Source organism: Lepidothrix coronata, unplaced genomic scaffold, assembly GCF_001604755.1.
Source record: "Lepidothrix coronata isolate B3197 unplaced genomic scaffold, Lepidothrix_coronata-1.0 Scaffold161, whole genome shotgun sequence".
Lineage (NCBI taxonomy): Eukaryota > Metazoa > Chordata > Aves > Passeriformes > Pipridae > Lepidothrix > Lepidothrix coronata.
The window spans coordinates 598,892-625,227 of NW_016690341.1; positions in this window are offsets into that span (position 1 = coordinate 598,892).

The following is a 26,336-nucleotide window of genomic DNA, read 5'->3' on the forward strand; positions in this document are numbered from 1 at the left end:
TACTATAAGACAGCTGTGTACATCAATATTCTCTCCAGCACTCAGACAAAGCAAACAAAACTAAATAATGCAGTGAACTTTCACCAGCTACTACAGTTACATACAGATTGTTAGCTCAAAGGGAATAACAGGCTGGAGGCAAAGCGGGGTGAAATGTTAAATACATACTTTAGTGTATTGATAGGGATAAGAAAAATGTGACAGGCCTAACATGCAGGGTCAGAAATGATGTAAAATTCACCCCCAGGCCCAAGGAGACTGCTGAGCCCGACTCTGGTCAGTCACCTGTTAAGAAACGCTGCTGAGTATTTTGTTTTTAAAATGGCTGAGATAAAAAACAACATCGCATTCCAAAGATGAATTCTGCCCCGTTGATGCTGAGATAAAAGAGAATTTTAAATTCTGAGGCCACAGTTGTATTTTTGATCAGATTAATGATTGTTATGAAATGATAATAAAAATAACCAAGGAATTTGACTGATTAAACTTTTGTCTGTTCCTGTTACATGTTTCGTTCAGTTAGTACTCCTGTCATGTAGCTCTTTTGACCCCGCTGAGATGTTTGTAGGCTGAGCTCAAGAGAAGAAATATCTGCTGATTTGAACAGAAGAATGTATGGTTAGAAAATTAAGATGTGGAACCATAAAATAGTAATAGGAAAGCAAAAAAATTGTGGTTTTATCAGAAATTAAAGTTTAAAAGGTTATTGAGGAAAAGGGGTAAAAAATATCCTTTTTTTTTTTTTTTTGGCAGAGACTGAATCACAAAGCAGATTCTCTACTAAAAAGCTTTCACATATGTAACAGTTTCAGCAATTCTCTCTTCGGTTCCTGTAAGCAGAGCTCGTCTTTGCATGAAAAACTCCCTTAGTGTCCCTCTTCCAAGAAGCAGAGCGTCTGCAATGTATGCAATTCTTTTCAAAAGGCTATGGAATAATTAGATTATATTATGATGTTTAAATGAAGGCAAAATTACAAGGAGACAGTCAATGAAATTTCAATTTAACATCAGTCCTTCAATTAAGTATTTTCAGAAAACATATTTAGCAATTTTCATATTAAAACTTATTAATTACTTTCAAAATATATGCTTCTTTCTGTGTTTACACATATAAACTTCTGAGATTAGTGAATATCAAAAGACCTACTATAAATCAACCATTTTAATCTGGAAAAAAGAAATCAGTTATTTAAAACGAAGTGTTTATCATATTATAAATTCTGTTTCAGAAACTTAGAGGAAATACTTGTTTCTTCTTTGTACATTAAACATGTTCCTTTGGATATCCGCTTGATTCTCTTTGGTGTAGGTTTACTCAGAAGCAGGATCATAGTGCAGATTTGGTATTGTCATTCTTGTTTTCAAATCTTGAACTGGTGGTTTGTGAAATTATTTTTTACCCTGCCCATGGCAGATATTTTTTATGCAATATCTTTCCCTTCAATATTTATTGCCATGATTCCAAAAACGGTTATTCCAGGTTCCTAGAAAACTTTTGAGTACACAAAAAGTGAACTCAGAGCAATATATAATTATTTTCTGTTATTTTTGCAACTTTTTAAAAGTTTCTTATTCTTCTGAAAACCTTGAAAACTGTAAAAACTTTGAATTGTTTTTTCCTGGGAATTTAGAATTGATGATTGAATTTAGAGAGATGAATTGAGCAAAGGGAAGGGAGAACCAAACCATTCAGGAATATTCTTTTTATTTTGCTATAAGTAATGGTTATCTCTGTTAACATTGATTTCACTAGTACTGGGGAAGAAATTCCCTCCAAAATACCTTTCATTTAAGTATATTTATACAATAAATTCTGTATTTTGAGAAGTATTTAATGTCAACATAATATCAGAATTTTTGCGTAATATCTTTTCTTCCATGTCTATTTGATTATTTCTTTTTCATTTAAAAATGGTTCCTGCCTGAATCTCTGATCTTCCCTAAACTACCGGAGTTTTTACATCACATAAAGGAAGAATAAATATAAACCAAAAATTGTTATTCTCTTGAGATGTGAACTGACACAGAATTCAGTGATCTTTCTTTTCTTCAGACTATTTCATAATAAATGAGACGAACCATTGCATAGAGGTCTGCCCAATTTTTTCTGTACAACATCCTGCACAGGTTTCTCACCTCAAGTTAACATGAGAAGTTCAAAGAAAGAGAATTGACTAACTGCATATTTTAGTCCTTTTAGAACAAGTTACTGGTTGGACAGTTATTTTAAGTACTTTTTATGTCTGCACTGATCATAACAGGACACATTCTAAAAATGTAAAGATGAGCTTTCTCACCTAGTTAATGCTAAATATCAGCAGAACGTAAAACTCAAGGTTCATGATCAAAATTTGCTTCTATAAATGAGTAATTTCCACATTAATTTCCCCAGTGTATCTTTAATTTTAATTTTGCCTGTAAAGTTAAAAGTGACTTCCATATATAAAACATTTTTGATGTAACTTTTTTCTTCTGGAGATGATAAAAGCTGGATAATCTTGGTAAAATATACTCCAGGGGATGAAATATTAATATTTGTTCTTCTCCTTTTCACACTGGACTAGGTGCCTGTTTTAGATGTCTCTGTTGTACCATATGAAACTTTTAAGGAGTAGTAATGTAAACCAGTATCAAATGAAGTGGTTAATGACACTCTTCTCGTGCTTGCATGGGCAGGAATGGGACAAGATCAATCAATTTGTTTCAATCAAATGGAAAATCATAATAGAAATGAAATTGCAGATCTGTAGTATATGCTCTAGATGTTCTGTTTTGAGGTTTTGAATGGTTTAGTTTGGGACATCACACTCCTGTGATATGTCAGAGTATGTATGTTATCAACATGGAGGCTACAGCAGGACTGTGGTTTCTCTATCATCAATCTCCAAAACAAACTTTCTTTTCTGAGAACCACTAATCTCATCAGCACTGAAGGGCAGCTCTTCCTGGGATTAATTTAGTGAAGAGAACTGAAATGGCAATAAATAAACTAATTATTTCTATAGAAATAACTGTAGACTGCTTCCCCTTCCAAGAAAGCCCATCAGATTTAATAAGTTCCTGCAGATTACTTGAAACCTCCTTTGATTCAGTAGCAGACATATTACACTTTAAATAAATTAAATATATATATATATTTCCCTAAATCTTTTTTTTTTTTTTTAATCAGCCTTGCCAAAACTAGGACAAAGTCTCCCTCACATTTCTGACAGTGGAGTGTTTTCCAGACTAAACCAGTATTCAATGCTTTGGGTTCTTTTTTTTCTTTCTTTTTTTTTTTTTCTTTAATTATTTTTAAACTTTCTTCCTTACTGGTGTAAAAAAGATACAAGTCAATATTAAAATCTCAGTAACAGACATATGGAATTATCAATAGTTATCCAGACTACTAAATTTAATAATACAACTCAAAGTTATTTGTATCATAAAATTGATGATGTTTTTCTTTTTGATCATCTTATCCTAAAGATACCTTTCTTATTGGAAAAAAACCCACCACACCAAAATTTGCAAATTAAAACTGTGATAGGGTTACTTATAGTTTGCACTGACATATAGTTTTATCCTCTTTTACTGTGGTTCTTTCCTTTGAACAATTTGAGATCAAAAGGGACCGGCCTGTTTATTGAACTAGCTTCCATGACTGCACAGGAACAGATGTTCATCCAATTGTTTCTTTTTCAAGCTCACAGTTTAATAAGAGGCATCTCAATGTGTTGAAGTAGGTATTCAGTCTTGATCTCAAGTGCTGAAAGATGCATGATGTGATTTCACTAACTGGTAAATTATCTTCATTATTTCTATCCTGTAATCAGTTTACATAGTTTCAATTTCCACCTTCTAGATTTTGCTATGTCTTATCCTTCTTAGATTAAAAAACGCCTTGCTATAAAAAGTATTTATCCCATGTAGACTTTTACAAGCCATGACCAAAACATAATTTTTCTTAATAGTTATCAGGTATTTGTGTCACACCACGTAGGTAAAGAAAACCTTGCCGTGCTAGTTGAGAAGCAATGTCTAAAAGCCTTATTAACAGAGCAGAGAGATTTACTATGTTTTGTCTTTGGCTGATCTGGATGATCTTCATAAAAGGCAACAGATGTTTAGGCAAACATCTCAATATGATGTGAATTAAAGTTCCAGAGATGTTGGAGAATGCTTTCTGTTCCTTAAAGATTAAATGTTGTTCTGGGTAAAGCCCTTAAAATAAGTTATCAAATATGGTTTAGGATTTAAAGTTCAGCCAAATAATTTGGTCCTCTCAGTAAACAAAATGCAGACACCCATAAATTACAGTTTAGCACCTGGAATGAAAATATCTCCAAACTTTAAGTAGACTTGCTTTGGGGCTTTTCTTTTAAAGGTGGTTGTTGGCATCATTTATATACATAGATGTCCTTTAAATGTCACAAAATATATCCTTCTAATACCTAAGTTGAGGCCAGGTCTAAAAAAGGATATTAATGCCTCATATCATTCTGCCTCAAGTTTAGGAAGAATTTAAAGCATATTTTTCACCTGGTCTAATTTAGAATGATTTTGTGTTGTCTTTTGGCTGAATGGGTGCCTAAGATTCTTATTTTCCTTATTGAAGTCCACATATGAGGAAATAGATCCTACACCTGCAGTCACTAGGTACTCTCTCTCTGTGTTTGTGCTTATTACTCTTTCTGTGGGTATCCACTGGTTAATTGGGGTAAAGAAGTGAGTGATTACAACCCAATTTAGTTTATATAGAAGCACCAGCTGATGCAGTCTCTTCTGCTAAGGGCACCAGCGAAGTAAAAAGTGAGAAAATGTGTGGGTCGTATATATACTTCTAGGATATAGTTTTACAAGATGCTTGCATGGCATACAATAGCAACTTAGGATATTTCTATAGTCCTGTCTTCCTCTGATGTGGTTTGTTTTGGTCTCTCCTGTGCTAGTACAGCTGTTTGTGGGTTTGTGGTTAACTACCTCACTGAGATGAGCAAATTAGAATCAGCAAACAGTGAGGGTTGGCCTGGGGTTGTGAACTTCTTATGATAGCTTTGCTGCCAGTGCTATCCTCACCTAAAACTGCAGACTATGTCGCTTCATGTAGACTCAATAAAGTTGATCATGAGTTTTAATTGAGCTGTTATTACTATAATTAGTATCTTATTTATAATTATCTATATGGTTTTCCTTTTGGTTATTTTTTTCCCCAAAATGGTACATTTAACTAACTTAGATATTCTTTCAGTGATTATCTTGCTTTTTATAAGCAACAAATATCCACATATAAGTGCGGATATTCCAAATTCTTCAACACCATCCATTGTTTTTCTGTTGTCATCACATTCTCCCTTCTTGAGAGCAGGGAGATATGCTCCACAAATGTTAGCTAGTGGTAGCTAGAGTATATGAAAAAGTAGGGGGGGTTTAATACATGAAAAGGATGTTTCAAGTATTTCTTCCTCATGCAGCCTGTTTTTAAAGTAGTGTATTACTCAGGTGGGAGCATCAACCCAGAGGATAAGCTCCAGAATAAAACTGAAGTAAAAAGACCCCTCAAAAATCCTCTTATTTTGGATGACCTAGAGGAACTGCTGGTAGAGGTCAGCAGGTATCCACTAATTATTAATAAGATAACTTATTTAAAGTTATCCTTGAAATGTCAGATGCTGACATCATCAGATAGCAAACAGCTGAACTGCTGCATATTTCGGTCAAGGTAGAGAAATATAATAAAATAAAAAAAGCTTCTTATTGTTAATTCTTGAATAATGTGGCTTTTACAGATTGCTACCTTTTGTAATATTTGTTTCCAAAACCTGAGTTGCCCTCAGGAATTAATGTTTCCCCCAATAATAAGGCTTTCTAATCAAAGTTTTGCTCACAAGAGAAATTTGTTAACCAGAGGTCATTCCCGAATCCTTTATAAGCTGCTTAATTCATAGTTAGACACAATTTGAAAAGTACCTTTCTCAAAATCATATTCTTTTGTACATCTCAGAGTGTTTAAGGAGCTCATAAGTGTTGTTAACAGAGGAACAGGTAAAGATCAGTTTTGGTCTGATGAAAAAAGTAAGTGGATGTTCAGCTGATGTGATGTGAGCTCAAGATGTACTATTTCTTGTCATCAGCTAGCTTGAGTATTTTGATAACTTTCATTGTTGCTTCCAAAAATGCCTATATCATAATAATACAGTGAGAAGATCAGTAGCCCAAGTGGTCTCCATGAAAATAATATGACTATGGAATACTCATGCTCACCCAGTGATCAACGCCAAGATTGTATCAAGATCTGAATCTGCAACAATATTTTGTGTTATTTATAAACAATATTAGTATAAGCAGATACAAATATCAAAGAATACAAGACATGATAATCAGAATTTACAGAGTAGTCTGATTCCTTCAGAACACAAAAACTTTTTTTTTACTTTTTTTTTTTTTGACAGAAAATAGATATTAAAGTAGCAATACTGTTTTGATAATGTGACCTGCAGTGGTAATGTGCACTCTGACAGTCTGTGTGGTGTGAGGTTAATAAAAAAGCATCAATGAGATAAGTGACAAAAGATTTGAACAATAGGTGAGAAGGAATAGGAAGGAAACCAGGGGAAGGAAGGAAGGGAAGAAGGGAGGGAAGGAGAAAGAGAGAAAGAAAGAAAGAAATAAACAAAGAAAAAGAAAGAAAGAAAGCAAAAAAAGAAAGAAAGAAAGAAAGCAAAAAAAGAAAGAAAGAAAGAAAAAGAAAAAGAAAGAAAGAACAGACATCATCAAGATCAACTTGCAGGTTGATTCTTAATTGTAAAATTTTTAATGAAACCACATTTCTATCGAAAAATGTTATCTCAGATCTTGCTGAATGGTTTCTGAGAGTTTTAGGTTGTGTATTGCAACATTTCATGACTTTGCAAAAAGTAAGCTATCCTTGTAACTAGACTATGAACAATTCACAATCTACAAAAGGCAGTTAAAAGTAAAAGAGGCAACCTAAATGTGTAGAACCAAGATTGTTTTGTAGTTTGTGGTGTCTAATATCACCTGTACCTGTAACTTTGTGTTGATGAGTGCTATCAATCTCAGAAGAAACAATTATTTTGTCTAGAGAACAAGGATGAGAAAAGGTATTACTGCTGGACTTGCAGGGAAAAAAAGGTAATAGGATTCTTCTAATCCTTTTTCATGTATCTGTTGATTTTGATTTTTAAAGACATACAAAACTATCCAATTGTGCAGATGAAATTAGAGCAAATATTGCAACTGGTTTAAAATCATAATCAAGAATATTTTCTACACTGCAAGTGAAATAGAAATGGAAGCTATATATAATATAAAGAAAATAAGTACCTATTACCATACCATAAGTAGTCTTTTAGTCCAAGACCAGGTCTTTTTATGCCTTTATTGAATTTTATCTGCATAGTTTTACTGAAAGTTGGTCCTGGTATAATATTGGCCCTCATGTCCTTGTCTTTCAGATGGCACTTCAGATGAAGGTAAAATGGAGAGGTCTAACCAAAGGTGGCCACTTTGGACATGTTTTGACAAACTTGTTGTGATGTGCCGATTGCTCCGTTTCCGTTAACTTAAATCTTTTTCATTTATTTCACGGTTGGGTGATTACGGACAAAGAGGCAGGTATTCAGAGAGACACAGGTTGTTCCCCTCACATTTCGGGTTGGATCTCTGTTGAGTTATATAATCTTTTTCCGACTAAATTTACCAATCTGAATAGAAAATTGGTAATAATAAAAATTAACCAAATTTGTAGTACATTTTCACGTGAAGAGAAGAAAATTGCTCTGTCACAGACAACATTTGGTATAATTTTTCCTGCCTGGCGTTTTTGTTTTTTTCTGAGGTACTTATCTCAAGCTTGTTTTTTAAGTTAACTTCCAACAGATTTATTATTAATTTGTAATTCCTATTCAAATCAGGAGGTAGTGACATTCTAAAGAATGTCTGGAAAATTTCCATTAGATTAATAACAAGAATAAGGCACAGTATTCTACAGCAGTTTCACAACATTTTGCAGCAGTTTTCCTTCAGGAGCACAGATATAAGAACGCACCTTTATGTTAATGCAATGTGATGTCAAAGCAAAATTGTTCTGAAAATAAAGATTGCTTAAGGGTGAACAATTGGAGGAATTTATGGGATAACTTCTGTAAGAGTTCAGATCTTCAGTAGGTAGATGGGAATATAAAAGGCCAGACTACTGTCTCTGTTGGGTCCGTCCTTGAGTGCACCTGTGTTATCTCTGATCTGGCTCTGAGTCTGCTTTAAAGTCTGACATCTATAAATACTATTCCTATGTATATAAATCATATGCTTATAGGTATTTTCTGTTTATACATATTTCTTAACTGCTAGAATGCTACATAATATTAACCTGCCTCTTCTGAGAGAGTGAAGTAGACAGAAATTCTTGAAGAAATTTTTGTTTCCTTTGGACATAAAAAAATTATTTGAATTTGTCTTTATTACAAGCACTTTTTTCTTGCTTCAAACAAATTAAATCAAAGCAAAACAAACCCAAAATCTTTCAGAAATTTAGAACATTCTTTCTGCTGCTATTGAGAAACTTGCTTCACATTGCATCTACAGATGCAGCATTCATCTTTGACACAAGAGCACTGCTTTAATTTTTATGTGACTGCCCCGTCTAGACATGGTCATTTTATTGTGACAAGTTAGCAGGTGACCTCTACCTCAGAATTTCTAACCTCGCCATTGCCTTGCCAGCCTTTAGGAGGACCTGGTATTTAACTTCTGGCTGAATTAAATTTGACTGGGTGGAAAAGCTACACCTCAGCCTTGGGGAATTAAATCAGGATAGAGTGGAAAGGAATTCTCCAACTATTCATTAGACTCAGTGCTTTGTATTAATGCAGCTGAGGTCTTCATCATATATTTTGGCCTAAAATATTGGATTACGGGAGATCCATATCCTAAATATTCTCTAACGCTACCCATTGCTATGTTTATTTGTACAGAACAGTGAGAAATGCACAGGCAATATATAGAATACTAGCCAAAGCAGTAAATATAAAAAGCTCAATGTCAGAAGACAATGCAAAGCTGCAAACTGGAAGGACATATCTTTGAAAGACAGAGTAGAACGGCATAGGTTGCTTTTGGTTTTTTATCTAGGTTCTCTCTTACATGTGCTTTACTTTGTGCACAATGCTGAATATCCATAGTCTTTTAACTCCAAAATAGTTTCATAGAATCATAGAACGGTTTGGGTAGGAAGGGACCTTAGAGGTCGTCTCCTTCTAACTCCCCACCATGGACAGGGACACCTACTAGACCAGGTTACTCAGAGCCCTATCCAGCCTGGTCTTCAACACTTCCAGGGGTGGAGCAGCCACAGCTTCTTTGAACAACGTGTTCCAGTGCCTCACCATCCTTACAACAAAGAATTTCTTAACACTTGATCTAAACCTACCCTCTTTCAGTTTAAAGTAATTTCCCCTTGTCAAAAGTCTGTTTCCAGCTCTCTTGAAGACCCTTCAGTTACTGAAAGGTACTATTTGCTACTCCAGAACCTTTGCTACTCCAGACTGAAAAACCCCAGCCCTCTCAGCTGGTCGTCATAGCAGAGATGCTGCAGACCTTGAGCATCTTCATGGTCTCTTCTGGAATGCTCTAACAGGTTCACATCCTTCTTATGTTGGGGATCCCAGAGCTGGATGCAGTACTCCAGATAGTTCTCACAAGAGCAGAGCAGAGGGGTAGCATCACATTCCTTGACCTGCTGGCCATGCTGCTCTTGATGCAGCCCAGAACAGGGTTGGCTTTCTGGGCTGTGAGCACACATTGCAGAATCATGTCAAGCTCTTAGTCTGCTAACACCCCCAAGTCCTTCTCCTCAGGGCTGCTCTCAATCCTTTCTCCACCCAGTCTGTATCTGTTCTTGGGATTGCAACAACCCAGGTGCAGTGCCTTGCACTTGGCCTTGTTGAACTTCATGAGTTTTGCCTGGGCCCACCTCTCAAGCCACTCAAGGACCATTTGGATTCCAATAAGTAGTGTATTAGTTATAATTCTTAACATTCTTTCTCCAATGTTTTGTAATTTTCTGCTGGGATACAGTTCATTTGCTGGAGACGTATGTGTGAGCACTGGTACTGTAAAGCCTCCCAGAAACACTTCTCCACTGCTGGTTATAATAAAAGACATTTCCCCTGAAACACGAAAGGAGAGATTTTGAAGTAATTGGTCTTTTCATATGTTGTGGCACTACAGGCTAGGCAATGTTTGAAGTACAATTTCCATGCAATTTAACATTTCGTTTCTAGCTGTTTCAGAAATCTGTTTACTTTTTTGTCCTTTTTTTTTGTCTTTTTTTGTTTGTTTTTTTTTCACAAGGTCACTTTAATCTTTCAAGTCAAGGGCCCTCAGTAGATTATTGCCTACTCTTTACTTCTGCCCTGTAGCCTGTTGTTTCCTAGCTGACTTTGAATATTTCCTTATAATAACTCATTGCTCCTCAGTGATATATTTCCTTTCAATTGCTGTCCTGATGAATATGAAAAACCAGTCTTGACTCAGATCTCACAAGCTCAGCAGCATATTTTTTTTCAGTGCTATATATATATTGTTATATATGTTATATATTGTAAAATGTATGAGGTGAACCAGCTGATAAGATAGAAGTGTAGCTTTCATAAATTTCAGTGCTCATCTAGTTGTGTATGGATTTCAAAATTACTTAAATGTATTAGTCAATGGCTTTGGAAAAAAAAGAGCAAAATTACCCTAGAAATGTAATCTTCCTTTATTGTCTTAATTATAATTAATTATTTACTAAACACAGTGCATTTCAACTTAGGCACATTAGAGTCTGGGTATTAAGAATATATTAGTTTGATATGACACTAAGACACAAGAGTAGCTGCAATTAAGAAGTTAATATTTATGGGTCTAATTTAATCAAGAAATACATTCCATTACTGTGGTATACAAGAGGAAACACTTCTTACAATGTCTGATATACTGCAACTTCTTCCTAGTTGAATCCAGAGAGCTCACGTAAATGCACATGAAGAGTCAATCGTACCCTAAAAATCCTTAGTCAGTGATAGAATTTGAATTGCAAACAGGAAAAGAATAAAGTGAGAAATGGGAGATTCTCTTCTCTGAATTTAAAGTATCACTGAGATATGGGGGAAATAATACTCATCCAATTCTTTAAAAATATTTTTAAAGCACTGACAAAACTGTTATCTATGCAAGCCTGTCTCTAGGGTGATCACTTTGGTTCAGAGGTGTGTCAATCCACTACCAGTCTTGCAAAAAGATATTGATGACCATCTAAAGGTCTTGCACAGAGCTGCTCTGGATGCTAAAGTAAAACCGTACAGAACTAGATCCGTGCAAACCATGCAACCATGAGTACAATACATTTCCATCTCCTTCAATGGATTTTGGATCAGGATCATAAAATAACCGCCAACACTGCTTATTGCTTTGCATTTCAGAGCTATTCCTTTTTAACTGGGGTTGCTTTAAGAGTGAAATGGGACTGCATCATGCACTGCAGTGCAAATTTTCTTTTCTTTTCTTATTTTTTCTAAACAAAATGGGTCCAGAAAGTGTATCATTAACATCTGAAAGCCAAGTACTGCACTATAAAAAATGCCTGCAAAGGACGTATTGACATTTAACCTTCCAGTTTCATCAAGTCTTAACTCTGTACACAGAAAAAGTTAATTACATGGTCTTTAAGTCTTCATAAAAGTCAATTTGTTAGTGGTATACTATATAGCAGCAGAGGTTGGAAAGCTAGTGCTTTGAGTAGGAACATGCTTTTAATACTTGATTGGGGCAAATCATAAGAGGTTCATAGTGCATGCTTGGTAATGAGATTCAATTATTTCTAATGAGAATTTTAAGCCTCCTTAGAGACTCGACTTCTGCTTACTGTAAGCAAAACTAATCTTTGCAAGTATAAAATAACACTCACCTTTTTATTGTGTTGGCCTAGAAAAAGGTCAGATCTAATAAAGATCACTCTACTTGACAAATAACACTTAATGTTTCTTTACCTCCAGCTTATATTATATTGTAAAATCAGATTACTGTTGCAATATCCTAATGGTACTTGACTAATAAAAAAATGGCTCCAGAGCAACTACAGTATGTATACAGAAAAGTCTTAATTAAAATATTTCAGATAACACTTGTGAGTGTTGAATTTATGTCTCCTGATGCAGAAAGTCCAGCAAAATTACTAATCCATGAAAAATGGGGGGAAAATTTTCCTCAGTACTGAGAAAGCATGGAATTAAGCTAATGGAAAAATATATGTCCATCACAGTATATTCCCTGCAATAGCAGATCATCATATGAAATATGCCTACCTGAATTCAGGTGACAGCATTAAGAGAGAAAAAAATTAAAAAAAAATAAAAGAACAACAAACCCTCCACAAAGACTCCTTTGTTAATATGAGAGAGGGAAGGATGAGTTCGCGGCTTATGATTTGAGATATTTGGATTCAATTCTCCGTTCTGCCATTATCTTCCATTGTAACACTAAATCACTTAAAACTTGGATCCCCAGAAGAGCTTTGTCGTGGGTTTATTTCAGGCTGGAGAGGATGCTGATAGGTATATACCTGAAACAAGTGAGAGTCCAAAATAGTTAAGTATACGTTAGCAAGCAGTAACCAGAATAACTGATTTAAGAAAAAATGCTGGAAACAAAAAGTCAACACAAAAAGTGTTTCCAGAAGGGAGTAAATGCAGATTATGGCTAGATTGTTCCTTCCTGTGATCTTAAAGCCAGGTAGAAGCTGAACCACTTGTGCTCTTGGGCAAAACTTCCATGTAAGTTTTATCCTAAAATAATTCAGTGTTTCTACTCTCTGATGATAAAAAAATCCACAATAAATAGAAATGCTTGAAAATCCTCTTCAAAGTTCCTGATCCAAGCTAAAATATTGATATAGATTAATTTAGTGTGATATCACTGGAAAAAAGGTGAACTGTGGGTACAGATATATTAACAGGAATGTCAACAGGTCAAAAGTAATTATTCTGCTTTTATTTAATGGGTTATCCTTAAAAATAAAATGAAATACATTTAAGAATAAAGTTATAGAACTGTCAGAGAGGTCTAAAATAATTATTCTGCTTCAGTTGGCACTTAAATACTGTGTCAAAGTTTGGGAATCACACCTTATCGCAGATGTAGACAGGTAACAGAGAAGGCAGAGGAGACTACCAATAATTACGAAATAGAAGACATGACCTAAAGGGAAACACTGAAATGAATTGAATTTCTTTTTTTCCTGAAAAGTGGTGTAAGCTTTCTGCTGTAGAGAGTTATTAATTATTTTCCATGTTCCAAAGGAGAAAAAGAGGAAAGAACTACTGGCTTTTTTACAAGAATTTAAATTATAGAAGAATTATCATATTATTATATTATCAATATTATCAATATTAAGAAACTAGTAAATAGCCAGTATCACAACACTGAGGAACTTTCTTCACTGGAGATTTTTAAGAGTAGGGGTGACATAAATTTCAAGGATGTTTTTGTATACTTATTCCTACTCAGGACTGGATTGGCTGTCCTGCACATTGTCTAGTCCTGTGATGCTAAGTGGTTAAATACAATTTAGCTGGGAATTAATGGGCTTTTAAGTAATCCTTCAGAAAGTGTAAGTAGTTGTGAGGAATATTGAGATTTGGATCGATAATACAGCTGTGCCATGAAATCAATGGCAGCAGCCTGAAAATGTCCACAAGCCTGAAAATCAGACTTTGCACGTCTAAAGCTGCAACCCAAAGCAGAAGTACTTGCTTATTTTGAAGGTTTGGTGTAAGTGAATTTCTCAAGCAGAAGCACAGAGAAATTTAAGATTGAGAAGAGGAACTGAATCTGGATTCTACCTTCTCTTTCTCACCAACAGTTGTTGACTTTTAAGTTTTTGATCCTTCATTCCTCTGATAGATTTGATCCATGTATAAACAGTTTGCCCAGCAAACTCAAGTACCTTTTAGAACGGCTCTCAACTTCAGAGTTGCTGTTTAAGTTACCACCATTTCAGTCTCAAGTCACATATCAGCAATTTTCTGACCCCAAATCCACCCTCACTTGCATTTTCCTCTGGACTATATTTATAGCATTATTTATTATAATTTATATTATAATTTATTATTTTTAGTCAAGTTTACCAGTGAAATTTATTTGGATTCTTCCACATGCTTAGAAAATACAGTACAATTCTGTTTTAATTCAGTGTAGGACTCTTAGTTCCTTCTGATTTTGTCCCGATAATGGTTTTTTTCCCCCCTGTCTTTCACTAAAGCAGTTACTTCCATAAATGCAATTTGATGAAAGTGCTTTTAACATATACAGTTCAATTGTGAATTTTCCATGCTGTTCCAGTTATCTAACTGGGGAGGAAATATTTGATATGCTTCTAAAATGAGAAAAACTGACTTCCTCAAGGCTTCCTTATTTTCAGCTTAAGCCTAAATTTACTAAAATGACAGGACAGAATTCCTGCTTCCAGGCCACTTAACAAAAGTGTCTTCAAGTGTAAAGCAATATTTTCTAAAGCCTATGGAGAGCAGAAGTGTGAAAAGCTGCTCAGAGTGCTAAGAGATGCATGCCCTGTGGGCACCCTTAAAATTAGTCGGTTTAAACACCTGAAGCATGAAACAACATTTTCATGGGTCATGATCAAACTCAAATGGAGAAATTAAAAGGAAAAGACATTGCAGTAACTCTAGAGGAAGCACAATGTTCAATAAAAAGAGTACAGATTCTTTTCCCTTTATCTGCCCTTTGTTCTTCTCCTTATCTGTTGGATTCATTTTGTCTATTGAGCTGATAAGTTAACCCAATAATATTGTTCCCTCCATGTCAAGAGTATTGTGATGTTTGACTGCTGCCCTACATGTGACAAGGGTCAGTTGTAAGTGCATATCCATACAGATTTCTGTGGGTAAAACAATCTCTAGCAGCAGGACAGACAGGGATTTGTCTCCATCCAATCTCCCCTGCCAGAAGGAGGGCAGCAAGGGGAGACATCTAAGCATGTGATCTCTGTCAGGCCAGTAAAGAAATGTTCTAGGAAATGAAAACATCTAATCATGGAGTTAGTGATGTTAACTGCAAGGTATACACAAACACACTTCTATCAAGAAATATGATATTTACCTCTGTGATTACAGCTCTAGTAAACCTTATGATATTTCTAGAATTCATTAAGTGCTCATGTTAGAGCAGAATTCCTCTTCAAATCACTGTCAACCAAAGAAAAGAGAACCCATGCCTGTGGCAACTTATCTCTTAGCCTGATCTTGTCAGGTTCTGTGTTCTTTCAGAACCTTTTGATTTCAGTATAAATAGATGAAGCTTAGCTCCTTATGGTTTGAGGCTTGCTATTTAACATATTATATTAGTACTGTGGGCAGGTAAAATATTTCTAGAGTACCTTGAATGAAAAGTTTGAGTCTGTGAATGCATAATGGACACAGTTTCTTCTTAATCTGTTAAAATTTATGAGGACAACATTTTTGCAACAAAATTATTTTTCACCTTTGGTTATATACACCATCCATATTACTGACATAATTAACCTTTATACTTTGAGACCATATCATTGCCTTATTATAGCTCAGTTTATGGAAAAATAACTATGGAGGGCAAGTCTCTGTTAATAGGTTTAAGGGACTGATACCTCTCTTTAAAAATGTAACAGGAAATTATAGATCAAAAAGTTTACATTATAATGTAGAACAAGTTTACTCCATCAGACTATAGCTCATTTAGTTCTAGTTTACTCTCTATGTCAGAGGCCTAGAAACAATGACTAAATGTAATAACAGGGAAAACACACAAGTAAACTTTTGCCACTAAATCCTTCCAGCTACCTGAATTCTTTATCTCATAGAATTCTGGAGCAAGAGCTAGAAGGGAATTTTTGCTTTTAGCAGCACTTGCGTGTTCTTTTTTTTCCCCCCACTAACTTTTCAAATTGCTCTTATAATTGATAGAGACATTTAAAGTCCACAATATTCTGCAGCAACAGACTCACCATCTTATCTCCAGCTGCGTGGAAAAGCTGTTCTCTTTGTTTCTGCTACATTTTTTATTCTAGTAATTTAATTTTATGTACCTGGCCACATAGGGAAAAAAAAAGTCAGAAGGCCACTGGTTGTTCACTTTTTTTTAATGCTATTTTTGTTTCATATGCTACTATCACAGTTGCCTCCGCTCTCTCCTTTTTCAGACCGGAGGCTCCTAATCTCATTCCATAGCTTTGATCATCTCAGTCACCTTCTCTGAATCTTTACTATTTCTAATCTAAATTTCCTGGAAAGAAAGGACCACAAATAAAGATGATATTCCTGTTGTTGAGGTTACACAGTGGCATGGTGATTTCTGCTGTTTTCTCTATCTTTTGTTAATTATTGATATTTGATTTGGTGTTGACTGCTCTTTAGCTCTGAAACGACATTGCATGGAATTATGGACTGTAATTTTAAGAGCTGTTTCCTGAGTGGTAATAGCTAGTTGATATTCCATATTTTGTATGCAATGTTAGTATTGTTTATCCCATACCCTTCTTTATACACAGTTAGATAAAATTTCATCTGACATTTGATGTCCAAGTCCTTCATGGTGAGATTCATCTGGTGATACCTGAGCTCTTTGTCTTTGGCTCCATTTATAGTCAATGGAGACAAACAGGCATTATTAAGTGATGTTTTATTCCACCACTTCATTGCAATGAGATGTTACTTCATCAAAGTACCAATTCCTCCCACAGACTGTAAAAATGGAGAAAAAAACTCTGGGCACTGCACCTAGGTTTGGTCAGATGAATGGCACTCAGTATCATGAGATTTTTTCTGCTGTTCTCGGTCAGTTTTTTTTTATTGCTCTAGGTGGCTTGGTTCAGTCAGCAAACTTTATTACCTCATTGTTACAGAATTACAGAATTTGCTGAGATGGAAGAGGCCCACAAGGATTATTGAATATGAGTCATAGCCCTGCACAGGACCATCCCCAAGAGTCACATTATGTGCCCAAGAGTATCGTCCAAAAGCTCCTTAACTGTCATGGCTGGTGCTATGACCACTTCCCTGGGGAGCCTGTTCCAGTGCCCAACCACCCTCTGGATGAAGAATCTCTTTCCAATATCCAACCTAAACCTCCCCTGACACAACTTCAGGGCATTCCCTCAGGTCCTGTCATTGGTCACCACAGAGAAGAGATCAGTGCTTGCCCCTCCACTTCCCCTCATGAGGAAGTTGTAGACTAAGTTGTTTCCTAGGTAATTTATGAAGATGTCACCAGCGTAAGTTATGAGGCCAAGTCTCTAACATTCTAGCAGTTTCTACTCCCTGTGGGCCTTTAGTGGTTATTTTCCCTATATTCTCAAAACTGATAATCTATTCCTAAACTTTGTTTTCTGTTTCACTGTTTATATTAGTTACAAGATAAATTTCTTCCTGTCCTACAGAAGCTTAGTTTCTATAGAAAACATTAATTGGAGATTTATCAAAATCCTTTAGCCACTCAAAGAGTTAAGGAATAACAACTGACTCATTTTTAGCAACATACTTCTTGGTTCTTCAGAGATCTGCAAGTGGATTGTAACACATGCCTGCCTTTGGCATGTTTTCTGTTTCCAGCTACCAATATTAATCGTATTTTATATGTATTCACTAGCTCTGCTCAGAACTATGCTTTCATCCAATCTGTGCTTCTTTAATGTCTTAATTGCATACAAGTTCCACAGTCTAGCAGGTGTGTTTATTAAAAAAACCTCCCACAACCAAACAACCTAACCACTCTCTTTTTTATGCCTTTAGCAAATTTGTTTTCAGAACTAGTTTGTTCTGCCTTATATGTTTTTCCCACTTGTATCTGTGTCCTTGGTGAACATGAGTATAGCTTTCTTAAAGAATGTCATATTTTGAATAATCTCCTTTGTCCTCCTCTCCCATATTAATTCTTTTTTCTTTTCTGGTCTTTCTATAATGTTTTTTGATTGTCACAGAACTTTCTGACTGACATACACCTACTTAGAGTGCCTACAATAATGTCCTTAATCTCTATACCACCTGCAAATATTTAAGCCTTTTAGCTCTTAGTTCCTTTGTAACAAGCTTAAGTTACTCTTTTTCGAAATTAAGAGCTCTTGTAGTTTTTGGTTCTTCATTCACTTATGAGGATTGTCAACTGTAAACAACTTATGTACACTGTAACAAACACATTCTTCAATAACAATATTTTAAATCAGCTCCTTTTTTCTATCCCAGATCAAGTCAAGTGCTGTTTTTTTCCCTTTGGTATAATTAACTACCTCATCAATGAGGAAGGCACTTATAATACCCAAGAGTTTCAACATCATTCTGTGATGTGACATGTACATGTGATGTGACATTTACATAGGTATTGAGGATAATTGAAGTTTTCTATTTTTATTGTGTCTCCTGTCCTCACAACACTAACATTTCTTAGCCTATTACTATTTTACTAGAACCCTTTTCATCCTAGTAATAAAGTATTCTTATATGTTCCTAGGATTTCAGTCCCTGTTTACAGTATCTCAGTCTCTTTGCGCAAGCTTAGAGACCATAAGGGAGAGGAAAAGAGAGGATTGCGTATGTGTTTTATTCCAGAGTGGAAAACAGTTTAGAAAATCTGGCAGTCTCTGCATCTTGTCTAGGTGGTTATTCTGAAGTCAACTGATGAAACTCTCTGGACAATCAGTGGGGAGAAGGGGTACGATATTTTAAAAATTTTATTTATGTAGTTTAATTTATTTTAAGCCAGTTAATTGTTGCAACTAAATATGTACAAGAAAGCTGCACTAGAGATCAATTATGAACTGCAGAGCTGGCTGATGTCAATCTATGTGATAACTGGTGACCTGTGGGAAACTGTCCATGCTTGCACAGGGACCTGCATTAGCCACATAACACCCCTGTCTCTGGTGCTCTTTTTAAAAACTTTTTTTTTTCTTTTCCAATCACAGATTCCTTACTTCTTTCCAACACTAGAAATAGGCACCTGTGGAAAAATATAATTAATTGTGCTATCACACAGTGGGAGATGTAGGTTATCCTTTAAATTATACACAAAACATATACTTTGGCTCTGGCTTACTTGCCACTATTATTTTGGCCAACTCAACAGGGTTCGTATTGTTATAAAACTGTCAGATACAATTGTCCTACTTCTGCTAATTGTCTCTGTGAATTTTTAACACCTGAACACAGTTTTGCCTAAACCACCACATACTTTAAGAAAATGATGTATTGCAAAAGACAAAGCATTGTAGCACCTGAATTTTTCATCCAAAGCTGAGCAGACAACAACTTATTTATAATGTTACTCTGTCATCCTTCAAGCCTCGATGGAACCCTTAGCAAGTGCATAGCTATTTTAGGAGATATGTCTCATTCTTCTAGTCTGTGTAAATCTGAATCTTACTACTAGCTGCATACAAAACACTTTCATAATATCCTACACATGCATTGCAAACACTTCTTGAAGCCTTCTGATACTTCAATCTGCCAAAACCTATGTATGAGACCTAAGCTCTTTACTCTACACTGACATTTAGGGTCAAAGTTGGTTTCCTGGATTAGGAAATCTAGCTCAGGGTATAAAAAAAGTCATATGTTTCAAAAAAAGACCATTGTTGTATTTTTATCGATTTAGAACATGTAGGAATACCTGCCTTCCTACAGCTACTGGCTGAACCAGAGCGCACATGTACAGTAACTGTGGCTAGTGTCCTCCCACTCCTGTACTTAGGCAGATGAACTGCTCTCAGGATGTCCTTTGTGGTTACTGGCCAGCGAAAAACATTGAAATGTTTTTTGCTCTTTGTCAGCTGTGTTAGTTTTAGAAGTTGAGTTGAATTCACGCAGCATTTCTTTCAAGCAGAGAAATGATGGCAGCAAAGTGTCATCAGCATTATACTTGCACTTCTCCCTTTGCTGAAATTTTTAATGCTTGTTTCTGCAGAGAATTTGTAAAGATTGTTTCTGTAGAATAGCCCCTTGCTCCTTTTATCACAGGATACAGCCTCAATCCACTGAAATCAATGCATGCACAATTGACACCAGATGCATTTTGGATCAGGGCATGAGCTCAAGCTGATTTTCCGTGTACCCTTTTATTCTGCAAAGGCAACAGAGGTTCTCCCCATGCTCTCCAAATGATGCCACACAAGCATCTGTTTTGTTAACTAGTGTTAACAATCAACATTTTACAGTACACTAAAGACCAACTATGATAAGGAGGCCTTCCTGGACGACTTTGTAATGCATTCAATTTTTGATGTTTTAAGAACACTAATATCAAGCATACCTTCATTTTCAGATGGCTCAAATGACTCCTTTTTCACCAAACTCCCTATAAAGTCAGAGAAACTTTAGGAATACACTTTATATTAAAATCTTTACCACCCATCTGTCACTCACACAAAGCATACAGTTTTGACAAATTAGGGGGAAAAAAAAGCTAATTACATTTTTATTTGCTAATTCTTGTTTCGTTAAACTAGTGAAATATGCAAGTTACCTGCTGAGACTTAAATTACTTCCTTCAAAGGATAAATAAATGTCCTTTATTATTTTCAAATATTATTAAAAAGACTTATTGATTGACAGATAGGAAGTCGTCTCTGGGATGCAATATCACTTTTATTGAGTAAATTTATGTACCTAGACATAAATGTCCAAAGTTTCATAGCATGGGGAAAAATTTAAGAGTTTGGATTAGTTTCTGAAAAAAACTTGATGCAACTCAAGTTGAGAGTCTTATGGATTGAAAATCTTATAACAGCTGACTTCCCCATAGGATTGCTTACGTTTTTTCTTGTTTTCCATCCAGTAATGCTACAGAAACATGATTATAAATCTGCACCCAAGCCTGCCCTTTAAAAGAATTGCTCTCAAGTGAGTAAGAATCATGGTTATGACCTTTAAAAGATAGAATATGATCAATTAGGGAGATATTTTCTAATACTCCCAAGAGTAAGAACAATTGTGAAAAACTGAAGTCTGGAGACAAAAAAAACGGTAACTATAATCTTCAATAGAGCCTGGATGATATTAGAGAAATGGTCATTCAGAGGTGGGGGATGTCAGGATTAATTAAATCTAGGAGCAGACCAGGCAAGATTATTTTTCATAATTGTTTGAAAAATATTAACATTAGATTAAAAAACATACTGAAGAAGGATGTGGTTAGTGTGGCCAGTACTTAAGACATGGCATCCTGAGTGGGAAAACAGTATTGTTACTGGAGGTATCTGGTTAGGGACTTAGCAAGTTTCAGCTGGAATGACTTGATTTGGATCTTGATTTAGATTTCAAAGCATGATGCATAAATTAATGCAGTTGTATTGGTGTATATTAAAATAAAATTAAATAAAACAAAACAAAACAACGCAATAGGTTATTTAGGTTTCACTGAGTGTTGACTATCTCACCCATGGTAATAGGTCCACTGCAAATTTCTTAGACTGAATAAAAAGTTTGTCACTGCATATTGTATGTTACATGTTCTTTTCTTTCCAACAAACATTCCTAGATCTCCTAATGCTTTATGAAATCAGTATTTAACCTCTTCCAATCTGTTTTTAACCACTGTATTTAAATAACAAGATAAAATATAGAAGAAACAGAGTAAATTTATATTATTTTGATTATGTGAAACTCACAACTCAAATGATGCCAAAGCAAATTAATGAAATGCTGACCTCAAGACATAAAGATTAAAAAATTTAAAATGTTCTGTGAACATTGTAACAGTATTTAATTATGCCAGCACTAAAACTGAGAGACAATATTAATTTCTTTTAAGATACAACTGTCTATAAGAAAGTCTCTAAAGGCTTATCTAGGCATCTAAATACATTTTATGGAGTCAACAGGTTGGAAAATGTTAGATTATGTGATTATTCTGGTTTCAAAATTTTCTTCAAAACACTGAGTACTGCTTCTGGTGACTTCTGTGGAAACTCCTGAGTGTCTGAAATTTTATAAAGCAGATCACTGTGAAGATTTAAACAGTTAAAGCTATGGGAGTTGAGTTTTATTGGTAATGGTGAATATATGAGCATGCATCACCTCTAATCTTATCATCAGCAGCATGCTTTGTAGTAACAAATAACTCAGCTTCTGTTCTAAGAAGAGCTAGTCACTGTGGCAAGCTGTGCATGGAAATTAAAGCATCGATAATGTGATTTTTTATTCTCTAAGGAGCTTGCAGTAAACTAGACTATGGGACTCAGTCTCAAGTAAAGAGCCACAGAGTAAGAAAGGAAATGTAATACTTCATAAATCAAATCAAATAACAATAAACAATTATTACTTAAAAAAATCATATCTGATGTGATATTTTTTTTATTCTATTGAGCTTTTGCTGCTATTGACATGAATTCTCAACACCTACAATCAGCATCTTGACTGCTGTCACACGCGTCTGTTAAACCTTATGGATAGACTAACCTCATGATCAGCGCCACTGTGTAATGCACCAGATTGCACATTGGCTCTGGCTGGACAGACAGTGTTCTTCCATATGATTGGAACCATTAGAAATTTGCTGTTACAGATAGTTTATAGGGCATTGTCTTAATGCTGAGGGTATCAGATCTAATGTTAAGGGTATCAGATTCAAGTCAACATTGATGGTATTCTGGTATGCAAACCACTGCTTTAGTGCTTTTGGGAACAGAGGCAGGCACAAACTCACATTGCACTCACTAAAGGATCTGACTTAAGAAAAGATATGTTGTGGTGAAGCTACTAGGGCTTGCAAAGGATCTGGCAGAGCAGTTGGGCAAAAGGGAACCCACGAGAGAGAAGACTGTGCTATTGGAAGACCACTTCTGGATATAGGCATAGTCATGGGTGCAGTGTTAGCAGAACAACATCAGACTTGAGTTGGGCAATCCAATAAAATGGAAGATATAAATTTGTATGATGTCTCTGTGGGTAAAAGGCTATAGTACATGGAGATATGCACATGCAGTTTTTCAACAAGAAACAAAGTAGAAGAGGGGTAATAAACGTGAAAGAAAGTGCAAAATAGGGCAAAAGTTCACCCTTCTTGTTTTACTTTGAAGTACAATGGTATTGATTTATCTCACCAACCTTTAGGCATATGGCAGGTAGAAGAGATGATTCTTTGCAAGTGAGAGAAAAGAAGAGCCAGATGTCTTCAGAGGGAGCTTCCATTCATCTGTGATCCTCCCTGGGGCTCAAGTTGTCTGTCTTTACCCTTTGCTGAATGAAGGACAACACTCTTCCTTGTGTCAGCACTTCAGACCAAATGAGAAGAATCTGGGAAAATCTGTTGAAATCCTCTGCTGAGTCTGCAGGGTGGATGTTGCTTCACCAGTTCTGTGTGAAGAAATAGCAATGTCAAAAAGAAATTTTTTTCCTAGAGATATCTGAAGATGATCAAAAAAAACATCCTACCTGACAGCAGAACTAAGCATTGATTGGGCATTTTTAACTTGCCCTGTTTTGCCACAGTTTCCTTGCAGAGTTTTGCTTACAGAACCCTGTTGGCATGTTAGAAGGAAATTCTGAAGTTTCTTACTTCTTTGTAGAGATACGAATATTTGCATGCACAGCCATTTAGTCATAAGTTTGTCATATTTGACTACACAGGGTATTATTTAAAAACAAAAATAAAATCACTGCTCTACCCAGGACACTCTCAATATTACTATTTTAAAATACTAAAACGTTGCTTCTCCAGTGCTAAGAAGGAAAAATTTAAATTTTTGGAGTACATTAAATGACAGGACATAAAGCCTGCTATGCCTCCATAGATCTATGCTGAGCTTGTTTCAGCTAATGCGTGACCTGGCATTGATATTTCTCTTCCAGTCCATTCACTATCTCACTATTTGCATTAGTAGCATTAACAGTTGCAACATTATAAAAAAAAAAGGTTTCCCACACCCTAACATGACCTTTCATTTTGAATTCAGATGCACTGACACAGATCCTAAAATAAGACAGTTTTGACTTTTTACATTTTTCATATTTCATTCTTGAAGTAAACATCTTTTTTGGTGTCTTCACACGTAGTGATAGGACAAGGGATAGTGGCTTTAAGCTGACAAAGGACAGGTTTAGATTAGATAATTAGGAGAAAATCTCTGCTGTGTCAGTGGTGAGACAACTGGACATGTTGTCCAGAGACGTTGTTGTTGCCCCACCCCAGGAAGTGTCTAAGGCCAGGCTGGATGTATGTGGCTTTGAGCAATCTGGTCTAGTGGAAGGTAACCCTGCCCATGGCAGGGGGCTTAGAACTAGATAATCTTTAAGATGATCCCTTCCAACCTGATTCTATGATTCTATGATCTGGAAACTTTCATCAAGTACCAAGGGTTGACTTTTCCCAACAGACTGTGTGAGCCATTTCCTGATCTTTTTTTCTTGCAGATAGTCAGTATGAAGCAGGACTACAAGATTAGCTTAATGCATTATAGAACATCAAAGAGTGTAGCTCCATTTTTGGCAGTGATTTTACATGCAGGTCTTCTGAAGAAATATCTTTATTCCTTGATAGAGAAGATGCATGTTTTCATTGGCTGAGAGTATTTACAATTGCAATTTCTTACTGGCCATCATATTTTACTGTCCAAATAATTTCTCAAATAAACCTTCCAGTTCATTGACATGAATTATGAATGCATCAGCAGCACTGATTTTAAAATGCATGTCAACACTTTAACATCTGAACATCTATGTAAATGCAAGCTTTTAGCAGAATTTGAATTTAACAAATTACAGTTTGTGACTCTAATTTATAAGAACTATGTAAATACCTAAGATTTTTATAGCTGTTCCTGCTTAAATTAATCACAAATTACTAATTATGCCTTTTTCAGCTGCAGGATATGCAAATTTTACTGCATAAAGAAAGGAGGCATTCAAGAATAAATTGATTTTAGAAACTGTGCAGTATCATTTTTAAACAGGAGAGAGCAGCCTTTTAACTTATTACAGACCTAACTGGGCCACATCTGTTTTGTTTGTATCTAAATCCAAAGTATGAAGAAAAAAAAATTATAAATTTTATTCTTCCTCAGAGAATAATTCATATCCTTATCACTGTCCATACATTGTGTATCTCTGTACAGAACTGCAAAGTAAACACAAGACAGAATTTTAACAATATTCTAAAAGATGAGCTAGTTTGTCATACTGCAGCTCCAGAAACATCAAGGGAGGAGGAAGTCTGAGAGGCACCTTAATCTCAACAGAAATATTGGTTACAACAGGGTTTCTGCAGCCAAGTGGACTCTACCCTGCAGGTAAGCAGATCCAGCAGATCTGTTTTGCCAACAGTAGCAGTGGGAGTTGGGAATTGAGATCCTCGTGTATATACAATAGTTCTTGAGCATTCATTCTCTTTTCTTAGCTGTCCCATGACCACAATGTTGGATTTAAATACTAATTTTCTTTTTATTAATTTATTTAGTAATTTATTTATTTTTATTTTTGTGTTGCTGTTCAGAAATATAATGTTTTGCTTCCTTTAAGGAAGAAAGTTGTGTTTTCCACAACTGCAAAAACCTAAAGCTTTAAGCTTCCTTCCTTTTTTAAGACTGTTTTTGGCTAGTTCTGTCATTCTTCAGTGGATAACCATTCTATTAATGTTTACAGTTCCTTCCAGTTAGCCCTTCTCAGGCTTCATCTCCAGTATTTTCCTTTTTTTTCATCCCTATAGCTGAAGATAGCCATAAACACATTGGAGACAGTCCAGCAAAAGGCCACCAAGCTGGTCAGAATGTGGGAGGAGAGGCTGAGAGCTGGGTTGTTCTGTCTAGAGAAGAGAAGAGGAATCATCTTGCTGTCTGCAGGTTCCTACTGAGAGTATGTATAGATTAAGAGACACTCTTCTCAGAGGTGAACAAGAAAAGAACTGAAGGGAACATGCACATGTTGCATCAAAAGAGAATCTAATTAGATATAAGGAAAAAAGTCACCATTCCAGGGCAACCAGAACCCATGGTCTAACCTCAGGGTTAGATCTATTTTTGAAACTAGATCTTTTTTTATCTGGACATTGCACTATTTTAAATTTAGTATCTTAATTTTTAAAAGTAAATTTTATTTTTACTATTTTAATTTTTAAAATTAAAATAGTCTCTGTTTTTAAGCCCAAGACTTTTTCTATTTCTGCAGACAATATCCAAAACATAGTTAAGAAAAAGTCCTTCCAGACCCAGATTGTTGCAGGTGGTACTGTCTGGAGTCATTTGATGTCATCTTGACTAAAGAATTTTGTGGCTAATTGCAACAGAGCTGGTTATTGAGATTGAGATGGATGATGTGATC